The 18,114-nt window shown below is 45.7% G+C and overlaps 1 protein-coding gene across 1 annotated transcript in view; it reads left to right on the top strand.

Annotated features, from left to right (window-relative positions):
• The first annotated feature begins 3,090 nt into the window (after positions 1-3,090).
• The window catches only part of PROSER2 (proline and serine rich 2), a 28,386-nt gene continuing 13,362 nt past the window's right edge, over positions 3,091-18,114 (top strand). Inside the window, exon 1 of the mRNA XM_053406984.1 lies at positions 3,091-3,261. The gene's annotated coding sequence lies outside the window, so the exon portion shown is untranslated. The remainder of the gene's footprint in view (positions 3,262-18,114) is intronic.

Genomic DNA, 18,114 nt, shown 5'->3' with positions numbered 1-18,114 from the left:
CTGATGAAGAAGAATTTCATGGGTCTGGAAGTAAGGGAGCTTTGTTTCTGAGCTGGAAAGATATTCCGCCTGGCAGTGAGGCTTTGCAAGGGCTTCTCCTTGAGAAGGAGAGTGCTCTTGCGCTCAGATCCTGCTCACAGGTTTCCCGCCCGCAGGACGAGATGAGAGCCATTGGTCTGATCCAGCAGCCTCTTCTTATGTCCTTATGGCAATACCAATTCTACTGATTCTACATAAGGCTGTGTTCCTCCTGTTTTTTAGAAGGAATTTTGGGCATGCATTTTCTAAGATTGCCAGGGATCAGTGACCAGGCTCGTCGATTTCATTAAAGGCTTCTCAACCTTCCCCATGCGTGTTGAAATCACATGCTTAGAACGTATTTTGGGTTTTCACCTGATTTTGTGGAACCATTTTTACGTTCTCTATGGAGCCTTTGTGATGGGGCTTACTATTCTGCAAAATTTGGGGTTTTCCATTCATTTCTTCTCTCTGATCATCAAAAGCTGCTCTTTGGAAGAACATCATGGAGGGTTGCAAGTTAACGTTGGCTTTTATTCGTAAGCAGCATCAACCAAAGAATTGGCGCTTGCTGGCGTGTTATCTCCAATTACCTACAAGCTAGGTGTACATCATCGCTCCTTCCCATGAGAGTTGACTCAGCACCAGGTTTCTGTAACGCTGTTGAATAACCAGCATGTGACAGCGACACCTGCCCAGAAATGGCACTGCGGTGACTCACAGTGGCAGAACCAAGATTGAGAGCACAGTGGTGAACTGAACCCTCGTGTCTTTCATTATGTTAAATGAAACATGTGTCACTGAGGGTTCAGGAGGCTAGTGCATTCTCGGTTCATGAGTGTCTCCAATCCTCTGCCCTCGCTGGATGCACTGGGGCGCACATGTGCTCAGCGTCTGATTGCATGCACACACATGCTCAGGCACACATACGAAACATGCCAGCAACTCAGAATTGGCTCAGAATGAGATGAGGGTGAAAATTGAGGCAGGAAATGGGTCTCCTCAGTCAGCTGGAGAAACAGTGGGACAAAAACCTCCACCAATTAATTAAGTCAATCAGCCGCACATTAAATCATTTAGTCAGGTAGCTAACGTTAACTTCATACATTAAAACAAGAAACTAAGCCAAATAACTGGAATGCCCTGCGTTAAAGAAGTTGATGAACAGACGCCATGTGTCTTTTATGTGTATTTTAATGAACCGAATAGAAAGAAAGAATTTGAGTCAGGGGGGCGTGGAGATTGTGTGTATGAATTTAACAGTGCTTAATTTGTTTATTTTAGTTGCTATTCTCTTAATATTGATTTACAGATTATAAATGCCATATTGATGTGTTCATCACAGATGAGGTCTTTTGCTGAAATTGTGATGTTTAGCTTATTTTTCAGTTGCTTTGTTAATAGTGCTTTACAGATGGTAATTGTTTTGTTGGTGATTTTATGCAATTTATGCTGCATCTGTGATGCTCTGCTTCTTCTTTGGCAATCACTCATAGCCAAGTAAGATTGCCTTCCATGAAACTGGTCTTAACAGTGAGTCCGTAAGTGACTGTGGAGGCCAATTCTGGATCCACATGTCCTTCCACAGTGGGGACATAGGTTTCCAGGCAGGAGTTGATGACGGTGTGGATTTGCCGAACATGCCTTCCTCTTAGCACGTTTCTCCCTTTCATCCTGAGTTTCAGCATCTTCAAAGCCCATGACACCTTTGGAAAAGGCTGTTCTCCAACTGGCCAGTTTTTCCCAGTTTCGCAGGCCAGTGTTTCCCAGTTTTTCAGTGTTTATACTACATTTTTTTAGATTTGCCTTGAGAGAAAATTTAAACCTCTTTTGTTGCCCACCAGCATTACACTTTCCATTTTAAAGTTCGGAATAGAGTAGTTGCTTTGGAAGATGATAATCAGGCATCCGCACAACATGACCAGTCCAACGAAGTTGAAGAATCATCGCTTTGACACTAGTGATCTTTGCTTCTTCCAGTACACTGACATTAGTTTGCCTGTCTTCCCAAGTGATGTGTAAACATTTTTGGGGACACTGCTCTACTATGTTATTGTTAGCCAGTGGAGGTGCAGTACTTAGAGCGTTGGACCAGGACCTGATAGATCTGGGTTTGACTTCCTACTTGAGCCAGCCGCTGCCTCTCCCAACTGCCCTACTTCATAGGGTTGTTGTGCTGATTAGATGAGGAGTAGGAGAACTATGCAAAAACCACCTTGAGCTCCATGGATCAAAAGGTGGGCTATAGGCGCAACAAACAAACAATACTGTTTGTAAGCCGCTTTGGGATTCATTTGAAATTCAATAAATGAACGTGTCACAGAAAGCCAATAAATCAAACTAAAAGCCCAGGTGTCGAATAACTGGGGAAACCCAGCCAGATGGGCGGTGTACAAATAATAAAATTATTGTTGTTATTATTATAACTGCATAATAAGAGAGGGGGGAGCTCCTGTGGCGCAATGGGTGAGTGCATCTGGCTGTTAACCAGAAAGTTGGCGGTTCAAGCCCACCCATCCCAATAGACTAAATGACCCTGGGGAGTCCCTTCCATAGGTGCAGCCAGGATTTATTTTGGGGAGGGGCAAGACACCCACCTGTCACCATCCTCTGTCTGGCTCACAGCCTTTCTCAACCTTGGGTCCCCAGATGTTGTTGGACTACAACTCCCATCACCCCTAGCTAGCAAGGCCAGAGCTCAGGGATGATGGGAGTTGTAATCCAACAACATCTGGGGACCCACAGGTTGAGAAACACTAGCAGATTCGAAATGAAATGTCTCAACGGCAGTTGTTTTAAATTACTTTCTTTGGACCCCAAGTGCTCAGAATAATTGCGTTCTACAGTTTCTACTTTTAGTTTAGTATTTTTATTTATTTACTTGATTCAGGGGAACAACTGCCTCCCTGTCCCCTGGCTACGCCAGTCAACGATCCCTTCCAACTCTCGGATTCCTATACGGGTCCAGCAGAACTCGAACCCGCGACAGGGGTTGGCAGCGGCTGGGCGCGCGTGCGCCTTTACGCGCCGGTCGGGCGTGATGTCAGCGCCTGCGGGGCGGGCTGAGTCAGCGCAGCGCCCGCCCGCCCCGCATTGTTGCCTCGCCGCCTGTTTGCTGCGCGCACCTGTCCCCACCCACCCGGGCGGGGCGCCCCGCGACGCGAGCGAGCGCACCTCCCTTGGCGGAGTCCCGCGGACGCCCCGTCCCGGCTGCGCGGCGAGAGCGATCGAGCAACCGAGCGGGTAAGTGCTAAGCGCTTGGCTTTGGGCATCTGTATTTCACCAAAGTTTGGATCCGTGGCTCTCCAGGTCCGGCGCGTATTCGCCGTGGCGCGGAGAGGTTTGGCACAGGCTTGGAAACTACGCGCGCCGCTTTGGAGCTGCTTGCTTCCGAGGAGCCTCGCCGAATCCCGACGCCTGGTCTCCTCGCGCTCCTTTTCCTCCTGGAGAGCGATCCATCCGCGAGTGGCTTAAGCCGGAGGGCGGATGGAACGCGCGCTCCAGGCTTTCCCACGTTAGCTCGCCCTGTTGGGATGCCGAGCGCACGGGGGCTTAAGCGGCTTTGGGATTCCGAGGGAGTGGGTCACAGCTTCAGGAACGTGGAGACGGGTCCGCAAGCGGGTTAGACTGGAGGTTGGGCACGTTTGGAAACTATTTTAGCAAAACTTCCCTGCCTTGCTATGGCGTTGTTTTCTCCTCCCCATCTGTGTTTATTTAGCTCCCGAACGATTTCTTCTACTAATTTCTTGTCTGTCTTGGGCTGCAAATTTGGTAGTCCAACACTCATTTGTATTCGGTACTTTGGGCTCCACTGTTTATTTAGTCTTCCCAGATCTGCGCGTGTCTTTATACATAATCCACCAACTGAAGATGTATAGGATGAAATTCTGTCCCCAAAAGGCTTGTGGCAGGATAAACCTCTTGGTCTTTAACAAGCCACCTTTTTAAAAAGGTGAAGGGGGAAAAATAGAATCGTCCCAGCATGCTGAAATATTGAAATAATAATTCCAGCCCCTTTTGGATTAAATCTACAAGAGTAGGTAGGTTTAAGTGATTTCAGGTTCCTGTATTCCTTGCGCTGGGTCATTTTGAGTTTGATTCTATGCATGTTTACTCAGAAGTAAGCATGAGTTCAGTGGGGCTTACTCCCAAGTGTGTGAGTAGGGCAGGCTTTGCACTCCTGGCCATGTCTGCTTGGGAATAATGCCCAGTGAATTTGGTGGAATTTTCTTCTGAGTAAATGACTTTGGGATTAGGGCAACAACTTTGGTGGAATTATGCCAGTTTGTAGGATCAAATTTGCTGAGTGCCCAGCGTGGCCAGGATCCAAAGAATCACGCTGCTGTTTCCAAGAGAAGGGGTCATGCAGACAAATTTCACTGGATGCTCCCTGGTGCAGTTGCCTCTATTCCCTTCCCTGTATCAAACCTTTGATTGTATGTTCCTTGGGGCAGGTACCTACCCTCTTAAGACCTTGCAAAGCTCTTTGCACATTGAGGGAGTTGTATCAAATGTAATGATGATGATCATGAGGACACTTAAATTTGTGAATTGTAGTACAGAGATGTGCCATTGTTGTGCAAATGAGGCCTGAAAATGGATGCTGTTGAACCCTGAATTCATTTGCCTCTTTCTCCCCTTCCCTCTCTCCCTCCCTCCCCCCCACCTTATCTTTCCTTTCCACAGGGGGCCCGTTTACGCAGACAAGGAAACTAGATTTCCACCCTTGTGCTCTGCTCTTATAAACAATTATTTCTTTATACCCTCAGTTGATTTCACTTGTAGCTCAAATGGCAACCTTGAAATTCTACAGTAAATCTTTGCTGAATGTGTGTGTGAGAGAGAGAATAGCTGGGGAGGCTTTGCAATAATATTCCTACTGTACAACATGTTCTGGTCTTGCTGTGTAGATCAGCCTTTTGCTTTGCCTCACCTTCTTTTGCAATTGGGGGAAACATCCTTGCCACCTTTGGCCAGTTGACCTTGCTTGGATTACTTGACACCTTACAGGTAACAGAGCAAATTTCAGCACATACATTATTCTGTTTCGTTCACCAATAGTTAGAATTTTGCTGCTCTCAGAGTGGTTCAAATGTATCTGTGGCCCATACAATATTCTTATAAGGCAGGCCCAGCAAGTGATGTTTTGCCAGGTGCTTTTAGAAAATGAATTTGATTGTGTGTCCGCATTTGTTTGATGTTTTAACCATTTTACTGTATGCTGCTGTGAAATTTCCTTTGAGTTGGTCGTTTATATGCATTCTTAGAAATGGTCACGCCATAATGCAGATTTGCTGCCTTTTTATAAATATTCTTATAAGTAACTAAAAACAAAAACAAACCGCATAATTCAAATGAGATGGGTGGGCAGGCTGAGCAACTGAAAAGCTAGTCTTGAAGGCCACTTACTGGCTGAAGTGAGGCTTCCAGTGCGGATTACCCTGGTGAGCATCTCAGCTGCTACAGCTTCTGCTAGGTGAAGAAGGTTCCCAATTTTAATTCCTAGCATCATCACCAGCTTTAATGGAGTTTGGATGGTAGGCAGAGGCATTTCCCAGTCCAAAAACCAAGGACAGCTGCTTTCAGCTAGATGGATAAATAGACTTGAGCCCCACGCTTAGGTCTACAGGGCCTCGTAGCTAAATGGTAGAGAATCTGCCTTGCACGCCATAGTTCCCAGGTTCAGTTCCCAGCATCTCCTGGTAGGGCTGGGAGAGGACCTGTATCTGAAACCCCAGAGAGATGCTTCTAGCCTATTGTCCACACAATGGAGCTAGATAGGTTCATGGCCTGACTTGGTATAACGTAGACCACTTCTTGTGTTCCGACATTTCGACCTGAGTTTCCCCCTAGCAATTGTTCTGCACCAGCTCTGTGTTGGGTTCACTTCCCTAAAGAGTCCTCCTCCTGCCCCCACCCCCATGTTATTTCAAGAAAACGAAGCCTGGAGATGCAAGGAGGTAATGCGAGATTTACTCCTGAGCCTGTTGGAATTGGTGTAGAGCAGGTGCGAGGGAACCTTCGGCCCTTGGCGCAGATGTGGCCCTCCAGACCTCTCTGTGTGGCCCCCCAGAGCTGCCACAAAGCCCTGCTCCTTGCCCTCCTCCTCCATTCCCTTTCCAGAATGTGCTCTCGAGGTCTTGCTTTGCAAAGCTGAGATTCGCGTCAAGTTGCTCTTTGCAGTTTAGCTCCTGGCCATATCTATCCTTGGTTCTTGCCTTCATGGCATGTGGCACCAGGAAATGTGTCCCTCGGGCTGGGAACGTTTTGAGTTTCGTGGAAACTCCTGAGACAGAAGGGAAGTTCCCTTTCCTGGTGAAAAGTTTGGTGAAATGCAGCAAGCTTGCGTGCTTTGTTGGCCTGGCTTAGAAGATCGCACCCTGTCCTTTTCAGACCAGACTTTCTCTTTTCCCTCTTGAATTCCCAAATCTGCGCTGCCAAGGTTGCTCAGACAGTGGTTACAATCCTCTGTTGTGGGTGCTCGCTCGTACTTTTGGCAAAACAAGCCCCGGTTTGTTTGTCATTCAGCCGCTGATTTAATATTTAACTCTGCGAGGTGCCTGCATCGGCCTCTGGTACGTTAGGGAGATTTTGGACAAAGGAAGCCTTTGCAAGCCTAAATTTCCAGTAGCCCCCACCCCCAGCTGGCAAACTGTTATCCTTGTTCGCCACCTCCGCCTATCATTTAAGGCTCTTTTCATGCTGCTGGTGGCTCTTTTGGGCAGAGCCCAGCCGTCCAGCCCTGTTTACCCTCTGGGCCCAACCCCTCTCTTGGAATTTCACAGACCACGGCTTTGGAGAGAGAAATGCTTAACTCCTGGCATCCCGGAAAAGGTCTACTGCTCACCAGTGAATGAGCAACAATGAGCATACCTCTTCACCTTAGCAGACATGTGTTTCCAAACCTGAGATAATGGGAAATTGGGGGTGGGGGATGTATGGGGGAGCACCTGGAGGCAGAGGGGGTGCTTAACCCTTCCTGTGCCTGCGAAGTCGCTCCTGCAAAAAGTTCCCCTCCAAAACTGCTCCCTAAGGTGAGTTTTTCCTTTTGCTTCTGGTGTCGGAGCCCCACTGAGACAAATGGGCTACAAATGGCCAGGATTCTTACTTCCTAAAAGTTGGGAACCTCACTTCATAAGCAGGTAGTTTTGATTTTAGGATGCTTTCAGGAGGTGAATGTTGCTAAAATGACAACTGCAGTGATGTTAGGAAGTTGCTTGGGGTCGAAGGAAGACAGTTCCCCTTATTTATCCCTTTGTTGATTTCTCTGTTCTTGTCTGTCTGTTTCTGAGTGGCAATCGCTCTTGCTTCATGGGACACAGTGCGAAAGGTTTAGCGCACCAGTGGGGAACCTGTGGCTTTCCATTCATTGCTGGATTCGAGTCATCCTTGACCATGCTAGCTGAGGCTGATGGGAATCGGAGTCCGGCAGGGGGTTGGACTAGATGACCCCAGGGTCCCTTCCAGCTCTACAATTCCATCTGGAAGGCCACAGCTTGCTCGCCCCTGGTTTAACACCATACCCTGCAGTGCTTCCTACATTTGGCATTTTGCCTCTAAATGAGCTTGGATGTAAGATAACATAGAGCACCAGCTATATATAGATCTAACCCTTTACAGAGGGAGCCTACTTTAGAGTAGGTTGGTCACTAAATCTGATCTGTAGCTCTAAATCTTCTCTGTCCCCTCCCTAAGGTGACATGGCTCACTTTCTTATCTGAGTTTGTTTTGCTGAAACCTGTGTCTTGCCCTTTTAATCTTCTCCCCACCCCAATGCTCTCTCTTTTATTTTTAAATATAAAACATTGCCATTTTAAATGCTGCTGTTTGTCAAAGATTTCACTTTATCCTGATGGCCATTTGCAGTGGACTGTTTGTTTCTATTCTGTAGGCTAATGTTTTGGGTGGTGGGGAGTATTTTAGGTTAGTGCCAATTTTTTAAAAATAAATAAATTTGGCACAATCCTGTGCAGGTCTCTTTCCTCCTGCTTAAGTGTGTGTGTGTGTGTGTGTGTGTGTGTGTGTGTGTGTGTGTAGGATAGGATTGCATCTCTGGTGAACAGTCAAAACTGCCTGTGTTTACACATCACAGTAAACCACCGTTAATAGTTTGTTATGAATGTTCAGGTGGCTCCTCTCTGGTGTGAGTAACAGATCACAACCCCTGACTTAGCAGTTTTGTGTCCGCTCAGGGGACCGATAATTGCTTTATGCTCCAAACAAACCACAATGTGAAGCCAAGGTTTATTCCTGGCTTATCAGCGTTTGTTTGAGTGACACAAACCAGGATCCTCTTTTTCAGATGTAATGCTAAATCAAGGATTGTGGTTTCTTGTTCCCATTTAAACTAGGGGAGGAGTGAAGTGTGGAAAATCTTTACCGATTGTCTCCCCCTCTCTCCTTTTTAACCCCCCCCCCCAGCAATTCAGAATTTTTTATTTTATTTTAACTGATGGAATGGATGCAGAAGCATAAGGAACCAAAAGGGATGCAGTCTGCTGAGCAGAACTAGGAATATTCCAAGTGCTGAGAGTTGAGGTAAAGTTTTGTGGGGGGTTTTTTGGGAGGGACAAGGGATGGTACTAGGAATTATTTCTCAGCCTTCCCAATAAAACTGCAACAAGGTTGGGGCCACAAATCCCTGATGCGGAGAGGGTTGCTGGCTTTCCATTCCCTAACAAGTCTCCTGCCAGACGAGGATTTCTGTGCTGCTTAGAAGTTTGCTCCCTTGCCAGCATTTTTGTGTTGGTAAAAACTATTATCTCAGCGCATTCCCAACTCTCCCCACCCCCTTTTAAAACCATGTTTTGATTTAAACTGATTCGAATAGTTCCTCAATTTTAAAAATAGACATCATTGTAGTTTAGTGTGCACAACACTAAAGGCAGCTGCATGAGAAGGTTTAAATCGGTTTGTTTGGAGAGTTTATCTCACGCAGGTGTCTGTTACTTATGGTGCGGTCACACCCAGACATTGCTTGCTTCAGGATAAGGTTGCCAGGCTGCAGTTTGGAGACTTTGGCACTTATTTTAAAATTGCTTGTAAATTCAGAGATGAGGCACCTATGGCATTCCTTTCTTGTTGCTATCTTCTTCCTATCTCATCCTGCTCTGCTGCCTGTACTTTTTATCTCTTGGCTCCATTTTCTGCCTGCTGAAGGAAGCAGGACTCAGCTGCCCTGCATATCAGGTAGGAAAGGAGGCAGATGAAAGGATTGGGGTGGGGGCGGTGGAGAGAGAGACCTTTGCGCACGAAGTAGACGCTCTACAGCTGACTTACAGCCCTTCCCTTGAATAGTTTGCTTGGGTGTCTTCTGGTGTATTGCATATTTCTGTGTCCAGTATGCTATGTGAGCAGCTAATCCACCTTGATGCTGTCACTGAAGTGCGTATCAATAGAGTCTGCTTGTTTTCAAGTGCAATTGGTGTTTAAACTTGGCTGTGTCTTGTAAACGGCAACATTTGAGGTAACTTGTATGATATCTGCGATACATAGGTTCACAAATGTGGTTCGGCAAGGTCTTCAATAGAGACCCTGCTCCGGGTTCCGCCATCTCCTTGAAGGTAAAATATGGTAGCAGGTTCTTTCTGGTGGTGGCCCCCTCCGGGCTATTTTCTGTCTGCCTTTCAGGCGCTGCCAGAGCGACAAATGTGAATTCTACACACTCCCTCTACCCAAGCAAGCAAGGAAGACTTGCAAGAGTTCAAAGACACCTTTCAGCCAGGCGAGGATGGTGCAGAGACTTCAAAGTGCTTATGAGAGGTCTGGATTTGGGCCCTGGGCCTGATATTACCCATCCCTCATTTAAGACCCAGTTGGTAGAGCATTTGACTCTTAATCTCAGGGTTGTGGGTTCGAGCCCCACGTTGGGCAAAATGTTCTTTCATTGCAGGGGGTTGAGCTAGATGACCCTCAGGACCCCTTCCAACTCTGTCAGTCTATGAAATGGTAAGCTGTTTGTGTTTTTCCCAGTCAGGATGAGCAACCTGTGGCCTTCCAGTTGTTGGTTTTTTTACTTTCTTATTTATTTATTTATTGGTTTTCACATATTACATTGCAATACAGTGGTACCTCGGGTTACATACGCTTCAGGTTACAGACACCGCTAACCCAGAAATAGTACCTCGGGGTAAGAACTTTGCTTCAGGATGAGAAGAGAAATCGTGCTCCAGCGGTGCGGCAGCAGCAGGAGGCCCCATTAGCTAAAGTGGTGCTTCAGGTTAAGAACAGTTTCAGGTTAAGAACGGACCTCCAGAACGAATTAAGTACGTAACCCGAGGTACCACTGTACACATGTACCAAAGCCAACACCATTTCCTCCCCATCCATTTACATTTATATTTCCTCAATCCATCATATTATTCTTTTTTCCCTCTGCCCCCACTCAATTTCCTCCACATTATACAATTTACAATAATCTTTGCCTTCTACAGTCTTCTCAAGTCATCTATATATTCTTATTATTTTTCCTTACTAATTTTTCTTCCATCCAGTACTTCACATTTTAATCTAGGCATATTAGCATATCTTTTTGAGCAATATTTTGCTGTATATTCAGCAAAACATTTCCACTCCTTTTTTCGATTTTTGATTCGACTGATTTCTTATTATAGCAGTTAAATTTTGCCAAAATTAAATATTCATTTAGTTTACAAATCCATTCCTCCTTTGTGGGTATAGTTTGTGCCTTCCACCTAGCAGCAATCACTATTCTAGCAACTGTAGCAGATACCATTGGGGGGGGGATTTTCCTATATGCAAGTACAGCTACAGTTGCCTTCCAGTTGTTGGACTGCAACTCCCATCATGCTGGTCGTTCACCATGCTGGCTGTTGCTAATGGGAGTTGGAGTCGAGCAAAATCTGGAGGGCCACAGTTCCTCCATTCCTGATTTGCATGAACATAGGCCTTGTGAATTCAGCAGGAGTATCTTGGGCTTGCCAATTAGAAGGTTGGCAGTTCGAATCCCTGCGACGGGGTGAGCTCCCGTTGTTCAGTCCCAGCTCCTGCCAACCTAGCAGTTCGAAAGCACACTTGTGCAAGTAGATAAATAGGTACTGCTCCGGCGGGAAGGTAAACGGCGTTTCCGTGTGCTGCTCTGGTTCGTCAGAGCTCTGTCATGCTGGCCACATGACCTGGAAGCTGTACGCTGGCTCCCTCGGCCAGTAAAGCGAGATGAGCGCCGCAATCCCAGAGTTGTCCGCGACTGGACCTAATAGTCAGGGGTCCCTTTACCTTTATCTGCCCCTACTGCACTGCAGGGGGTTAGACTAGATAACTCTTAGCGTCCCTTCCAACTCTGCAATTCTATGATTCTATGAAAAGGAGTTCAGAAATCTTTTCAATAATAGCCACCACCCTTCCACTGGCTGTGGAACACCCCCCTCCGAAGAAAGCCCCCTGATATTTAATCTATTGTCTTTCTAGCACCAGATGAAGCCTTTTTAAAAACTCCCCCCGGCCTTGAAAAAATAAAACAAAATCATTTCTCTTGGCGTTCTTCTTCACTGCATTTTGCTGTGATTTCTAGGATGTGGTTTGTATCTCCACGAAGACACTTTTTGTGGCACACTCTAATTGCACGACTGTGGCCGAACTTGTGTGCACTGCTGCTCCGATAAGGTTGTCCCTGTTTCAGGGGATTTTTGTGTTGCTTGTTTTATCGGCTCTGCAAATTTTGATCTGTTTGCGGTTGTTCCTCGCCTGGGGAACCCAGCTCCTGGAGTGGCAGTATGAAAGCATTTGCAAAATGGCTGCTCCTCTCTTGAACGAAACAGAAAGGCAAGGCAGGTGGTTTGAGGTCGCTCAGGCTTCCTTTGGCTTCTTGGTACCGTTAAGCTGCCTTAAGACCGCCAGCTTCCTAGAATGCCTTGTATCCATATTCTATCAAAAGCTGGCACTTGTTCAGCTAAGATTTCCCCCCTGCGAAGGTTAAAGCAGGCAATGTAATTGTTAACCGTGTTCTGAAAAGTAGGGTGGATAATGGCATGTTTCGTTTCGTTTCTTTTTTAAAAATATTTTTTTTATTAGATTTTCCACAGTGATAACACAAACCACAAAGCAAAATGATACACAAAAACAGAAAAAGAAACAAAGAAAGGGGGAAAGGGGGGGACAAGATAAACAATAACAACAAACTTAATTCTTCACAAATCCAACCTTTTAAACATCTTGGCTGACTTCCTCAAATCCCTCCCTTCTGAGTTTCCTTGTAATTAAAAGTAACAGCTTTCCAATATCATTATTAAACTAAAACAATTTCCAATTATAGTCCATTTTATTCACTTTTCTTAACATTCTAAATCCCATTTATTTGATTATAACTTAATTTATTCCTAGGCCTATTGGTTTCTTTCAAGTAATTTCTAATTTTTTATATTACAATATTTATTGTAATATATTTATGTTTCGTTTCTGCCTGTTCTTCATCCATGCAACATCAGCAACTTACCGTATTTAGGGTTGAGATGCAGTTCAGGCACTAACTTCTAAGTTCCAATAGACTTAAAAGCGTAAGAGGAGCCTATCGAGTCCAGTATCCTGTTCTCTCAGTGGCCAAGCAAATGCCCATGGGAATCCCCCAGGCCAGGACCTGCGCACAGCACCATTCTCCCTTCTTACAGTCTTCAGCAGCTGGTGTTGAGAAGCAGTGTTCGAAATTAGCCAGGGGCCAGGTGCATTTTGCTTCTGGCGTGGGTCCACTTGCAACTATGTGGAGATTACTGGGTTCCAGGTTGGCAGCTGTGGTTTAAAAACCTCTGCCTTAGTCCAGAGTACAGTGGACGCTTGGGTTGCGAACGTGATCCGTGCGGGATGCACGCTCACAACCCGCAGCAGCGCGTCTGCACACATGCGGGTTGTGATTTGGTGCTTCTGTGCATGCGCAAAGCGCGATCCAGCATTTCTGTGCATGCACAAAGCGCGACCCGGCACTTCTGTGCATGCACAAAGCATAATTCGGCACTTCTGCGCATGCACAACTGCCGAAACCCGATACTTCTGGGTTTCGGCAGTCCATAACCCAAAAAAACACAACCTCTGTAACCCGAGGTATGACTGTAAATAACCATTTCCCTTGTGTGTGTTTCTCCTTGCATGCTGGGACAAGCGAATTGTTGTAAGAGGAAGCTACAGTCAAGCAATGAGGTCACAGAATCCTAGAATGGTAGCGTGGGAAGGGACTACGAGGGCCATCTAGTCCAACCCCCCTGGCAAATAGACATTCCATTGTAGGTTTAAGCTGCCATTTGGCACATAGTTCATATATCAGTTTTAAGGCAGTTAGTTTATATGTCTGAATTTCTGATGCTGTTAGAAAGCATTGCCTCTCAACCGGGGAGGTTTTCAAGGCAATTACACTGTAACCTTCCTTGGTCTGTGTCCAGCTGAAAATCAATGTAAATGGAGATATTTTCAAATCAAATGGAATTATCTGATCGCCGTTAAAATCCTAAGATGACAGGCCGTGCAGAATCTGGTTTAATTAGCTGGCAGTGGGATGAGGATGAAAATTAAAAGGCTAGATAATGTAGAAACAATTAAATAGGGGATTTGTTCAGCACAAATGGAGCATAGCTGCCAGGTCTGGAAGACCTCAGTGAGCGAAGCATAGGTCCTGTCTGCTTTCCAGACCACAGATCTGAGCAATCAAAACACATTACCTTAACTAGCAGAGGAGTCAGGAGTGTACAGCGGTGTTTAGCCGAGTTTCCTGGTGCCTAACTAAGTTCTTGAAAAGCCTGCCTTTAATTGCCACCAGACTTTTTTTGGAACCTTCAGAGTGAATATTAAGTGCAGCAAGAAGAAATGGTGTCATGGAATGGAATATTTTTAGGAAGGAGGGTGAACAGGCTTAAAGCGTACCATTTGCGATGCTCCCAAGTGAATGTGTTTGTCGGAGTCCTTAGCTGGCAAAGTGACCCTCAGACACAGGGCAGTAATTCCTCCAGGATTTTAAAAAACTCCTTCCCAACCCAGAGATTGCGGGGCCTGGAATTGGGCAGCTACGGGGAGCCATCCCATTGGTCCTTGTCCCTGTAAAAACACTGGACTTGCCTCTGGAAAATGTGTTTCGGGAGCTTGTTGGACAAGATTTGCTTCTCCAAGCCTATTGCCAGTCTCCTTAAGATTCCAGGATTTCTGTAGTAACTGTGACACTCTCTGCTGTCCAGTTCTTACCTGCCAGCCTCCTGCTGACTGTTTGCCTGTGCCTGCCTGGGTCATTCTGCTTCTCAGCACCTCAGAATTAACCTCCTCGATTTGTTTTCCCCATGGGCTGCTCTCTTGAACTGCTTGCATCTTGGACCGTAAGCGAGTCTTATTACATGCACAGGGGACTCAGCTACATTAGTCAAAAAAGAGGGTTTTGAATTCATTATAAACATGCAACACCAGATGGCGCTTGGGAGCAAAACAAAAATCTAAGCGGTTTTCCATAGCGCTTTTTATTTTGTTATAATGACTTAATTTCTGATTTATTCATAGTGTTTTTTTACCCCTGTGTGTAGATCCACCCTAAGTGCTGCCGTCCTGACTGAGCCATGCCTCTGAAAGATGCTGGGGCTGTTGTGAATTTCGGGGGGGAATGCAGCACCATAGTTGCAGCATAGATATGCACACTTTTGGTTTTGTGGTGTCCATTTTGGTGAATTGAAAAGCAGGGTGGCCACTTATCTTGCCTTAGAAAGGTCATGCCACTATTCAAAGGCATCCTATGTTTGAAGGACTGTCTGGTCCACGTCTGTTGTTCTTGGCATCCATCCATCTCGGGAGACAATGGAGTGCACCTCTGGGGGTGAAGTCACATTTCACCAAAGAGACCTCCCCGGGGCGCAAGCTTGGGCAGTGTGTATGGGGGTCCTGGGCTGCCCAGATGACAAGACCCCTTTCTCGGCCTCACTGATGGGGTCCAAAGGAAAGCAGAGCAAGACGTTTGGCACCAAAAGAAGAATGGTTGAATAAATTATGCAAATACTTGGAATTAGCAAAGTTGACTGATTTGATAAGACAAAAACCAAAAAATATAATCCAGAAACAATGGAAATGTTTAAATGATTATTTATGTAGACAAACTTTAAACGTAAGGTATTGGTTGTGTTTAGAATAGATTTGGAAAACTTATTGATTAGAACATTTGTGTGAGATTGTATGGGGAAAATACGGAATATAACAGATACAATCTTGCTTAAAATGTAGATAGGAAGTGCAGTGCAAGCGATGGAAGTCAATCAATGAAATTTTATTATTGAGATATTTGTAGGATAAATTTGGAAGAAATTCTTCCAACTTTTCTTCTTCTTCTTTTTCTCTTTATTTCTCTTTTTCTTTTTTCTTTTCTTCCTTTTTCTCTTTTGTTATATATGTGTGCTTATCAGAAATATATATGTATGTGTATATAAAAGACGTATTTGCAATATTTTGCTTATATTTTGTAATAATTGTTAAATAAATTAATTTTTTTAAAAAAAACAAATTAAAAGACATTTGGCACAGGAGTTGCCGGAAAAAGGTGTACAAGGCACCATCCAACTGCCTTAGGGACTCCGCTCCAGAGTTGTGTAGGGTTTATACTCCTTAGCCTTTTCTTCTCCCGAAGAAGATATTGGTATCCCAAAAGGAAGCCAATACACGTTAGAGCAAGACGTTACAGGAAAGCTACTTTGTGCCTTTCTGAAGAACTACAACTCCAGTTAGTTCTAGGAAATTTACCGTATTGAGAAACATTGCTCAGAGATCTCTGCCCCACCTAAGGTGAAGGAGTTGAGCTTAGTTCCTGAAATAATTTCTGCCAGGTAAAACACCTGTCAAGAGGATAAACAAGGTGCAAAATTGCAGCCTGTGCCAAGCTTTGACCTTTGACTGACTCGGGGAGGGGTGACACCCCCCAGTTTCACACCGAAGGCTACATTGGCAGCTGGTCCACAGCCTGAGGGCCTGAGTGAGTTGGCAGCTCACCTGTAATTAACATACTATGCATGCCACAGGTATGAGCCTGGTGGATGTTAAGCTAGGGATGTAGTCCTGCGACTGTGTGTTTGTGTATGTTCAGAACAATTAGCCCCAAATGCGCAAGACAGTGTGTTAGCTCTCAGTGCACACGTGGAAAATATGATTTATTTATTTTTAAAGATGGGTCCTTGCTGCTGGCACTCAGTTACCTAGGGCTGCCATATTCCCAAAAGTGAAAATCCCCTGCCATGTGCCTGGGTTTTCCCCAGACATTTTGCCGATTTAGCGAAAATCCGCCCCGACGTCATTCCGCTGCCCGATTCCCGGACATATGGCAACCCTACTGCATATTATGACTGGCAGAGATGACCAAACGACAACTGCGATTCCCTTTAAGAATAAGTGTTCCTTCAGGCGGATGGTTTGTTTTTGACAGGTATATTCTGCATCCTGTAACTGACCCAATAATAGTGTCAGTGGTGGATTCAAACTGGGCTATCTACACATGATTCTGCATTATTAGCTGTTCTAATAATAATAATAGGGATGCGGGTGGCGCTTTGGGTTAAACCACAGAGCCTAGGACTTACTGATCAGAAGGTCGGCGGTTTGAATCCCCGCAGCGGGGTGAGCTCCCATTGCTCGGTCCCTGCTCCTGCCAACCTAGCAGTTCGAAAGCACGTCAAAAGTGCAAGTAGATAAATAGGTACCGCTCTGGCGGGAAGGTAAACGGCGTTTCCGTGCGCTGCTCTGGTTCGCCAGAAGCGGCTTAGTCATGCTGGCCACATGACCCGGAAGCTGTGCACCGGCTCCCTCGGCCAATAAAGCGAGATGCGCGCCGCAACCCCAGAGTCGGCCACGACTGGACCTAATGGTCAGGGGTACCTTTACCTTTAATAATAATAATGATGATGATGATGCAAAATTATTGCTGTTTTGAGGGACACTCTTATGCTATAGCAGGGGTGTATCTGTCTGATATGTGATAATGTTTGTGATATAAAAAGTAGCAGGATTTCAGCAGAAAGCTATGGGTCACACACAGTGTTAGAAACTCAGATATATAATTTAATTGCCAAGTTATGGCGACCACAATGGAATGTCCAGGTGCCTTTTTTTACCAATGGAATTGTTGTTATTGTTATTAGTATTAGTATTATTATTACTAATTCCATTTCTCAAACTGGTTTGCAATACATTAAAACATCAAATAAACCAATCCAGAATAAAAACAAATTTAGGCTTCAAGGAAAATATTTCAGATCCTTCTCTAAGTCACTATCCCAAGTCACTATCCTAGCATCCAGTGATCGCCACGTGGTCGCAGTTGGCCCCACGCCAGTCGGAAAATGCACCTGGGGAATTTCCAACACTGGTCACATGAAGGCCGGAATGCTTTAGCTGTGACCCCTGCATTGCAGGGGGCTGGACTAGATGGCCTTTGGGGTTCCTTCCAACTCTATCGTTCTATGTTCCTACGAAATAAAAGCAGTATGACATTGTGTAGCCACAGGTGCACTCGAGAGAGCACTGCTAGCTACAGGCCTGCGTACAGCTTGCTTACTCGAGAGTGCTTCTCTCAACACTAAGTTATGCCTGGAAATCCAGAAAGACCAGAAACTAGAGCAAATTGAATTTGGACATCATAACTAGTGTTGTGAGCATTTTCCAGACTGCTGTCTGATTTCCTGGACTGGCACAATTGGGGGTAAATCCAGTCGCGAACGACTCTGGGGTTGCGGCGCTCATCTCGCTTTATTGGCCGAGGGAGCCGGCGTACAGCTTCCGGGTCATGTGGCCAGCAGGACTAAGCTGCTTCTGGTGAAACCAGAGCAGCGCATGGAAATGCCGTTTACCTTCCCACCGGAGTGGTACCTATTTATCTACTTGCACTTTGACGTGCTTTTGAACTGCCCCAGCCAGGATGACCAATGGTCAGGGACAATGGGAGTTGAAGTTCCACAATATCTGGGTGGCTGCAGGCTCATCTTTAAAGGTACAGGGAAAAACCAATGTATAGGTGTCCACAATTGATGTGCGACAGGAACAGATTGCATCGCAGCGACCTGGAAGTGGCCGGAAAAGGGGGCAGGTGCGTAATGGGTTTATGCGCCCTCCGCCATTGCATGCAATTATCTGGGGTTGCCT

The sequence above is a fragment of the Podarcis raffonei genome, chromosome 10 (genome assembly GCF_027172205.1).
Source record: "Podarcis raffonei isolate rPodRaf1 chromosome 10, rPodRaf1.pri, whole genome shotgun sequence".
Taxonomy (NCBI): Eukaryota; Metazoa; Chordata; class Lepidosauria; order Squamata; family Lacertidae; genus Podarcis; species Podarcis raffonei.
The sequence above is the reverse complement of the archived record's forward strand: the minus strand, read 5'-3'. Positions and strand labels throughout refer to the sequence as shown.